This window comes from Panicum virgatum, chromosome 9K (genome assembly GCF_016808335.1).
Source record: "Panicum virgatum strain AP13 chromosome 9K, P.virgatum_v5, whole genome shotgun sequence".
Lineage (NCBI taxonomy): Eukaryota > Viridiplantae > Streptophyta > Magnoliopsida > Poales > Poaceae > Panicum > Panicum virgatum.
In genome coordinates, this window is record NC_053144.1 from 36,622,587 (window position 1) to 36,632,275 (window position 9,689).

The 9,689-nt window shown below is 47.2% G+C and overlaps 1 non-coding gene across 1 annotated transcript; it reads left to right on the forward strand.

Moving 5' to 3' along the window:
- The first annotated feature begins 8,931 nt into the window (after positions 1 to 8,931).
- On the forward strand, positions 8,932 to 9,038 carry LOC120653155. Its single transcript, XR_005666835.1, has one exon. It is a non-coding gene; the product is annotated as a small nucleolar RNA R71 (small nucleolar RNA).
- Positions 9,039 to 9,689: the final 651 nt, after the last annotated feature.

Here is a 9,689-nt window from a genome sequence, read left to right on the forward strand (position 1 = left end):
AGGAGTCGATCTCTTGGGAGGAGTCGGCTCCCTCCCAAGAGAAGCCGTCGTCTTCGCTGTTCTCCAGTTCCTCTTGGAACAGGAACTGGAGGTCTTCCTCTCCTTCAGTTTCGGGCTCGTCCTCCTCGGAGACAGTCCCGAAGTCGAACTCCTCTGCATCCCAGTGCAGAGGAGCCGGTGCCTCGTAGGCTGCTGTTGGGTCCCATTCGGGAGTCGGCTCTCGGCTCTCCGAGATAGAATCGATGGAGGAGGCGGAAAGGGAAGAAGAAGAAGAGGGAGAAGAGGAAGAAGAGGAATCTCCGAAGGAGTTGGAGCCAGAGGAAGAAGAGATCGCCATGGCTGGCAGAGGAGTGGGGTTTTCTGCGCTATTTGGCTTTGGGAGGAAGGAGTTTGCCGTGAAGAAGAGCCGATTCGGGGTGAGATTAAATAGTGAAAAGATGGAAGACGGATCGGCCGTTTCACGTTCTATGAGGAGCCAGTTGCAGAGACGTTGCGTCTTCCTTGGTAGTTGCAGTGTGTTTTAATGAGCATTAATGGGAAGATGAAGCGACGGAGTGGTTTTGGAACTATAATTGCCAAAACCAGGGGGGCATGTGTTATCGCCATAAATTAATAGGATTAATTTATGGGCCGAAAGCAAGATGGGCTTACAGCAGAAGATTGAAGAAGGCTTGTAAATCGGCTCCTTCGTGAGCATTTGGGCCACATGGGCCATGTATCTTTAGATTTAGTTTAAGATTAAAGATAGAGTCCGATCGGGACAAGATTAGTTTAGATTGTTTCCCAAGTCTCCAGACTATAAATATGTACCCTATGTTATTCATGAGAAAAAGAACATCATCACGTCTCGCAAACAACAACTATTGGCGCATCGCCACCCCTAATCTTAGGGTTTCATCCAAGTAAGCGCCATGCTGCCCTGATCGCTTCTCGCGATCAGGGCAGTGTTGTTCTTGCTTTTACCTTGGTATTACTCGTACTGAAGCATTTTTTATGGCGAGTAGTACTAGTTATCTTGATGTTCGTAGCATGGCTTTTAGTAGATCTGTTATGCTTTGTTGCTTATCATCTACGAATATCATGTTGTCTTTACGCGATCATGTCATCATCCTATACTAGCTCTTGTTGCATAGAGTTAGCTGCGTAAAGACAATACCCTGCTTTTTTTATGTCTAGTAGATCTAATCTGTTATGGTTTGCTCTTATCTTTAAGAGTTGGCGTAATATCTGTTAGATTAGGCCTTGCAAACGGGTTGGATGATCCGGTGGTGTACTAGATGCTTTATCTTAGCCTTAATAGGGATTGTTCCGGGAATCGGCTCTTGCTAGTTCTTAGGCCTCTGTTTTGGGTTATGGTTTAGCTATCTGTTACCTTAATTAGTCCCAATCACATGTAGGATGTTCCGATCTAACAGTGAAGCTTTTACCGTCATGGATTAGATTAGTTAGATTTAATTGAAGCAGCTTTATAGTTATTTACTTTATTCACCAATATCCGGATGCAAACAGATCCAATCTGACACCGGGACTCGATCGGCTCTTTAAAGCCGATGCAAGAGTCATCCCGGGGAGCTGACCACGGCTCGGACTTATTTTTCCACGTGTTTGTGTATGCAGGCAAATCGTTGCAAGCACGTTCGCACCTTCCTGATCGGGTATAGGTTAGGTGGCACGCCCTGCGTCTTCATAAGCCACGGCGTGTGCTGGAATTGCGGGCCGTCGACGAGGGAGCAGTGCCTGCCAGCGCCCCGGCAACCTCCCGGCTCTTCGTGTTGCCTGTCGCTACTCGCCGGTGGGTTTCGACCGACAACAACTCCATTACAATAAGGTCCTCAGGGAAGGTTGCCTCGCCTACCCTCATGCTGATTTGAGGACATATGTAACTGGAGATTTGTTCTTTTCCTGATGATTTGACGACCATTCTCTTCCTCAAGGGAAGCTTCAATATCTCATGCTTAGCAGCAAACTATGTGCTGATGAATGAATGTGTAGCATGAGGATCTATCAACACTGAGGCTGGAAAAGAGTTGACTGGAAGCATACTAAGAATGACCGAACTATCATCCCGAATGGTTTCTGCGGACACATGGTGAACTCTACCCTGGAGGTACTCTTTTGGTCCCTCCTTGGATTGCTCATGCTTTGTACGATCACTACACACTGGTATCACCTGCTGCTGATCCTGATCATTCTGGACACCCTGCTTGGAGCAGTTCCCGGAAATAAGGTGGGTCTCGTCACCACTGGTACGCGGGATTGGTGAAAGGTCCTGGACTGGTGCTACCGGTAACAGATGATTCTGTGGACAACTTTTGGCATAATGACCTTTTTTCCGCATTGGTAGCACATGCGGCGGCGGTGAATGGCGCTACTTGGTTGACCTCCCAGTGAACTTAACATCACATCTTGCATTATTTCTGCTGCTTGCTTTTTGGACTCCTTGCGACCGCGTGGCTGAATCACATTCATAGTTATAGTCAACCCATCAACATAATCATAAAGTGCTTGGTTCTTGACCTGTGTATCTCTAGAGCACTCAGGATCCTTTCTCTTCTGGATGGTCTGTAGCTCATTGACCTATGGGGAGTCAAGGAAAAGGAAATCCTCTGCTAGCTGCTCTTGATGTGACATCTTTCTCTTTGTATTGGAGAACAACCTCTGGTTCCTCCTAGTTGTGGCTTCATCTTCAGTCATACGAACTTGATGACAAGGAACGCCATAGAATTGGCAACACGAGCAAGCTTTCTCACCATTCTTCGGGTGGTATGTTGTTTGCGAAGATTGATCTTGTACCGTTATCGGCTGCTCCACGGAAACTGTTGCATGAACACCATCACCCATTGCACTGTCTCCAAGGTTGTTTTGTTCAGCTGACATCTGAGCTGGGGTAAAGAGGAAACATAGATTGGTAAGGTCAAAGAAGAGAGAAAACCCCACTATCTAAGGTTCTATCTTATTTAGACAACACTGCCCATGCATCATTGCTGCTAACTCCAGATAGGTGTTACATAACTCGAAAAAGGGAGCTATAGCATAACTCTTCTGCCTCCTCCAAGAGATTCTTAAATTCTCCTGTACTATCTGTAGGCCGGGGTGTCACATCCCTACCCCCTTACAGAAACTGACGTCCTCGTCGGTGGATCCCTGGATATCACATCCTCTTCGCAATATCCTTCTTCTCAACAAGCAAGACAGGAGAAACCCAAGGCATGATAAGATAGAGGGAAACAGAGTGTATGGTTTTACCCCCAACGATCTAACTCATTTTATTAATTAATTAACTTTAACTTAAGACTGATTTTCATTAAACAAATTTAACTACTAAGCTATGCAATCAACCAAAATCCAAATCAAACATTTGCATAATCACAAGCATACAAATTTATACTTTAGCCGAGCTTAGCACACAACTCGACTAACACAACATGTCGAAGAACGTTCTATCATGCTATTATAAAGGGGTCATTTAGCTTACACCTATGATGGTTAGTTGACTTACTTTAGGCCAGAATCTACGTAAACTATTCTATAGAGAAAAATCAAGGCAAGACGAGTAAATATCTTATAATTCAAGGAATATAATAGCAAAATAGTTTCAGCAGACAAGGCTAGAGAGAAGAAGACCTAAAACTCGACCAGTTCTATCTAGGCTTTCGCCCTACAGTCAATATAGCTCTGATACTACTCTAAAAGAACATAAACCGAGCAATCATATACATGCTAGGATCAAGTCACATGTATATACAACAGAATGAACAATATATCATAGCACATTTCACGTAAAAAGATATAATAAAGCGAGTACGAATATTATTTATCACATGAATGACAAAATGTCTGATACAGTGGAAGCGTAAAAACAAATACAAAAACTCTCGGAAGCTGGGCGCCACAAGGACGTCGACTAGGAGACGAACGCCTAGAAGTCCTCGTACTCCTGGTAGCTCCGGGTGAACTCCTCCACTTTGGCAGGAACTGAGCAGCAGTAGAGTATCCCCAAAAATAACAAGGGAAAAAGGGTAGAGTAGGCAAGAGTGAGTACACAGCTTGTACTCAACAAGTATAACACAAACTATGAGGCTCTAAGGTTGGCTGACTCAACTACATTAGCTTTTAATCTTGGTAAAATTTTATTAAAGCTATTTACTACAAGTTGATGAGTTACCATACCCCAGTTACATAGTAATTAATCAGAATTAATTATGATACTACTGAGAACCATACCAAACCAAACCACCCGGGGAACACCCCTAATCAAAGGAAGATAACCCCACTAATCAAAAGGAGGATCTGGGCCGCTCATGATCGTGAGCACGGCTAGTATACCAGTTTTACATTCTGCAGAGGTTGCACATCTTTACCCACAAGTTGTGAGTTACGCTAGTTGTTTATCACACTTCCGTAGGTGAGATGGCTAGCAAACTCACTACGAGGCCGTTACAAAGAATCTCGTTGGTAAGGCGCAACCGCGAAGAGTTGGATCCGCGACGATGGGCCCACCTCACGGGGGTACAAGACACGAAGCATAGACCAAGCCGGAGGAGCAGGGACCATTGAAGCTTACCACCCTTGCCCTGCAGGTAAGTTACTCCAAACCAAAAAGACCTAATTAGTAAGCCAAGACCGTCCCATTGCAGTCTTGTGGTAGCGCTGTTGTCCCGGGTTGTCGCTCAATGAACCGGTCCTTAGGGAGAGTGGCCAACCAAGCACTGTGTTGGCCCCCTAAACCATGTTTCTAGAAAAAGCAATTTTTAACGAGACGTGAGCCACTCAAGCACAGATCACAGAGGGCCACTACCAGAATTAAGTTGCATATACCATTAATCAAATTAATTAAAAAGGACCAAGTGTGTTATAGTGCGGCACCTAGCACAACTAACCAAAAAATGCAACCCAAGGGATATATATAAAGGATATAAAGTGGCTAGGAAAATCCTTATGGGTATACAATATTTAAATGCAGTATGAAATTGTATTTAAAAGTGATAGGTGGAGTTCATGTTATACTTGCCTTCCTCAAAGTTCTCCTGCTGCTCAAACTGCTGTGAAGACGGTGGCTGCTCCGGGTACTGGTACTCCTCCGAAGGATCAACGTCTACTCACGATCGCAATGCCAAAACAAGTCCAGCACATACACATACATGCAAACAAAGGAAAACACTAAGAAACAATGCAACAATACATAAAAACAGCAAACAAACCAAAGCTAAGACTATTCTACGTGTTACAACAATTGCGTGGACATAAAGAACACCTAAAACGGAGCTAGAACGCAAAAACTAGAGCTAAAACAAGGTCTAGGGGCTTTTCTGCAAGAAAAACAGAGATTCCAGGGGTTTGCTGCAAAAAACCAGGGATCTATACATAATTAATGGGTAGATCCAGGGGCTAACACGCAAAACTACATTGGCTGGACTGCGGGTTCAAAAAGGGACAACAGCAGGGGTCTAAACATTAAAAACTGGGCCTTTCTGGAAATTCTTTTGAACTGAGAAGGACCGCGGGTTGATTCGGGAAGAACCCGAGGGCTCTTTAGCTAAAAGACCGGCGAAACGTTACGCTAGATCTAATCTGGCGCGTCCGTTGCCGATCGGACGGTTCGCGTGCGGTGTGTGCGAGGGAGGGCGGCATTAGTCGCCGGAGTCCGGGGTTCCGCGGCAGCGCAGCTCGGAAGCTCACCGGAGTTCGGCGTTTCTGGTGTTCTGGGCTTCAATCTCGAGTGAGGTTTGACCTGGGATGGAGTACGCGCGACGGCGAACCATTCTGGGCACTCGAGGGAGCGGGTCAGAGCCCGGGTGTGGCGTGCCGTGGTGAGGGGCGGCACTGGGTTGCCGGCGAGCTGCGTTCACGCAGTTCTGGCCCCGCTTCGGGCTTGATTCGGCACTAGAAAGCATCTACGCGTTGAAACTAACCTTTCCAGGGCTATGGATTGGCATGGCCGTGTGCGGAGCAGTGCGGCCGCTATGGCGTGGCGGCGCTGTCAACTATGGCGAGGCATTCTACGCGCACGGAGGGATAAAGCAAGGGAACGAGGGGTCCGGTGTGTCCCTTACAACCACGGGAAGTTGCAGCGGGACCACGTTGATGTAGAACATTGACGCAGCACTGGAATTCTGGCGGCGGAGATGCGGCTCGACGGAGCGTGCACACGGAAATTCCCATGCAGTGCAGGGTCGGGGTCGGGGAAGAAGAGGTCGATGGCGCTCCTGACTCCAAGGCGAAGCCGCGGCGTCGACTTGCGGAGGCGGAGCGGTGGTGGAACAGCAGTGGAACAGTGGGACCACGACGGCGCTGGTCCCCTGCTCCAACTTCGGGAACGCAGCAGTTCTGTGCTAGGGTTGTGGGGCAGCGGATGTGAGGGTTGGGGTTCCAGGGGTTGCGGGCTGGGGCGTTTAAGAAGGCAAGGGCCCGTGGATCCTCGGCGTGGACGCCGGGATGATGTGGCGCAGTGCAGCGGGGCGCGGAGTGGGGATCTCAGCGAGAGAGACGGAGATGTCAGGTCGGTCCGGCTCATCAGCGGGTCGCGGGGCTAACAGGCGCGCTCGGTCTGAGAGAAGAAGCGCGGTTGACGCGTGGCTGCGGGTGAACGGGCGCCGACAGGTGGGGCTAGTTGGACGGGGAGACGCGCGGCGTCGCGGCTGGGCTGAGTGAGCGGGAAGCGCGGGTGCTGGTGAGCGCGCACTGCTGGGCATAGGCGGAGCGCAGAGCAGGTCGAGGGGGGAAAGGGCCACGGCGGGGTGTGGGACGCAGGAGCGGGCTGAGGCGGGGGCATGGGGAAAAACTGGGCCGCGCCAGGGAAGAGAGGGAGAGAGGTGGAGCGGGTCGAACGGGGAAAAGGAAAGGAGCGGGTTGGGCTGGAAGGGTTTCCAGGCTGGGCCACTGGGCTAAACGGGCTGGATGCTGGGTTTACTGTTCCTATTGGTTTTCCTTTATTTCCTATTCTTTTCCTTTTCTTTTTGAAACACCACTCAAACTATTTGAATTCAACTCCTATGCACTCAACCAAATAAAACTTATGCACCATCATGAATGCAGAAACATTTTAACCCTATGATAAATTTTACTTACTTAGGAAAGAAAATTAATTTAAATGCAAGACTAAGCATATAAACCTTAGAAAATTAGATAAAGCCAATTAAATTTATTATTAAATACTGAAATTTAAATTATGGTGTTACAACAATGCATGATAAAAAGGAAATAAAGCACTAAATATTTATTTTATTTTTGAAGTTTTTATCAAATTATATTCATAAAATAGATAAAGGATACAGTTGACTTAGGGGAGGGAACCTCCCCCAAGCTAGCTTTTGATTTAGGGTCGAAAAAGCAGGACCTTTCTCCATACCTGATCAGGTTGAGGTCGTTTCGTCCGTACCTGGAGAAGTAGTAGCAGTCGATGACGTCTTTTTCTTCTAGCGCCATACCTTCTTGTTCTTCTTTGGTGGCATAGACGGCACAGGAATAGAATCCTCGGGCATAGGATAGACGATTTCCAGATCTTCACATACTGTATTGGTGATGAAATCAGGGATCTTCTGGTCGTCTTCCACTGGCTCAGCTGGGGGAGTATGGATCTCCCAATCTTCCCAGGCAGGCTTGGAAGGAGAGTGATGGTCTTGATCATTCTAGCTGGGTTCTGCCCATAACCCCTGTTTCTTGCTATCCTCATGAATCAGGAATAACTCCCTTTTATTTTAAAATTTGAACTTCATGGTCTTTCCCATGATGCAGAGGCTGATTTTTCTTGCTCCTACATCAATTCTGGCATTTGTGTGCTTGAGGAACGGGCGCCCAAGTATGAGCGGGATCCCAAGATCTCCTTCCATATCGAGGACTACGAAGTCCACTAATATGAAGGCATTCCTGACTTTCACCATAAGATTTTCTACCACTCCTTCGGGATATCTCACGGTGGAGTCTGCCAGCTGAACAACATGGTAGTAGGGGAAAGTGATGGATAGCATAACTTCTCGAATGTTACCTTGGGCATGATGTTGACGCTGGCTCCAAGGTCGCATAGAGCATGATCAAATTCACAATCAAAGATTGAGCAATTGATCACTGGGCTTCCAGGATCTTGTCGTACTGTAGCTGCTAATTCTCCCCACGCACCTCTTCTGGGGCATGTAAGCTTCTTTGCATAGCTGAGGGGTGTCCTGCTAAGTGGTTCTTTCCACATAGCATTTATGACATTGACACTCTCTAGAGTTGATTCGAGTTGCCCCGGAATCTTCCCTAATTCAGTAGCAGGGGTAGCAGCAGCTAGTTGAGCCAATTGAGTTTCGAGCATCTTGTTGAAACTCAGCTGGTTCTTGATGGCAGTGGAGAATCCGTCCATCTTGGCATGGATGGCCTCCATAGATTTGTCTGTAGTGGCCAACTTCTTCTGAAAGGACTCATTGATCTTCGCTTGGCCGTAGACAACATCTCTCAAGGTAGGTTGTTAGGATTAAAAAAATTTGAATTGCCATTACCTCCTTGATAATATGGGCGTGGTTGATTCCACCCCTGACCTTCTTGTGGACGAAACCTATTGTTGTTACCATTGAGATATAATGCTTCTTCTCAGGTTTCCGAGCAATTATCACCCGAAAGTCCAACATTCCCGCATACCTCGCATGTCATGGGAGTTTTCAAGGCTTGAAGTGTTTGCATTTGAGCCTTATCTTGGGAATAATCCTCGAATTTCTTGAGGAGGAGATCAATTTTCATAGCGAGCATGTCGGCCTCCTTGACGGAGTGCGTGCCTCACTGTCTAGTTGGAGGCGATCATCGCTCCAACCTTGGTTGGACACCATCTTCTCGATTAATGATGTAGCTCTTTCAATTGTCAGCGAGAAAAAAGCACCACCTGCAGCTTCATCCACATGATCACGGGATGATTGAGTCAACCTATCGTAGAAGTTCTGAAGGATGAGCCATTTGTTTATTCCATGGTGCGGACACACCAGAATGTACTCCTGAAGTCTCTCCCAAGCTTCAGGAATTGACTCATTTGATGCCTGATGGAAGTTCGAAATCCTTCCACGAAGAGCATTGGTTTTGCCCGTCGGGAAGAACTTCGCGAGGAACGCCATGGCACATTTGTCCCAAGTGTCCACAGCGGCCTTGTAAGCATAAAACCATTGCTTCGCTCTCCCCAAGAGAGAGAACGGAAACAGATGGAGCCGGATTGCATGTTGCGATACACCCTTGATAACAAAAGTACTGTAGAGCTCCACAAACTGTTGGAGATGAGCGCTGGCATCCTCATTGTCCTTACCACAAAAAGGGCTGGCCTGCACCATCGTAATGAGACCCGTCTTGATCTCGAAAAATTCCCCTCCGGTGTTAACCTGGTTAGCAAACGGAGCAGAGTAATCACGAAGTGTCTTCTGGGCCATAGCTTGCGAAGCTGACGACGATGTGATGACTAGTTCGGTTGCCGAAAGTGGTCTCCGAGGTGATATGAGACGAGCTCGAGTCCTCCTCAAAAGTGACTTTGGATCGGAATGAAAGTTTTGCGGCAAGTCGAAACCGGTCATACACTACCCTGTTTTCTTATCAACAAAGACATGAAAACAAAGCCAAGTTAGCATGTTTAGCAAGCGAATACCAATTTTGATTTTGTTCATAACTTTGTCTATATACTTCAATCCGTGCCTCCCCCGTCAATGGCACCAAAAATGCTTGTTGGCGCCTACCAG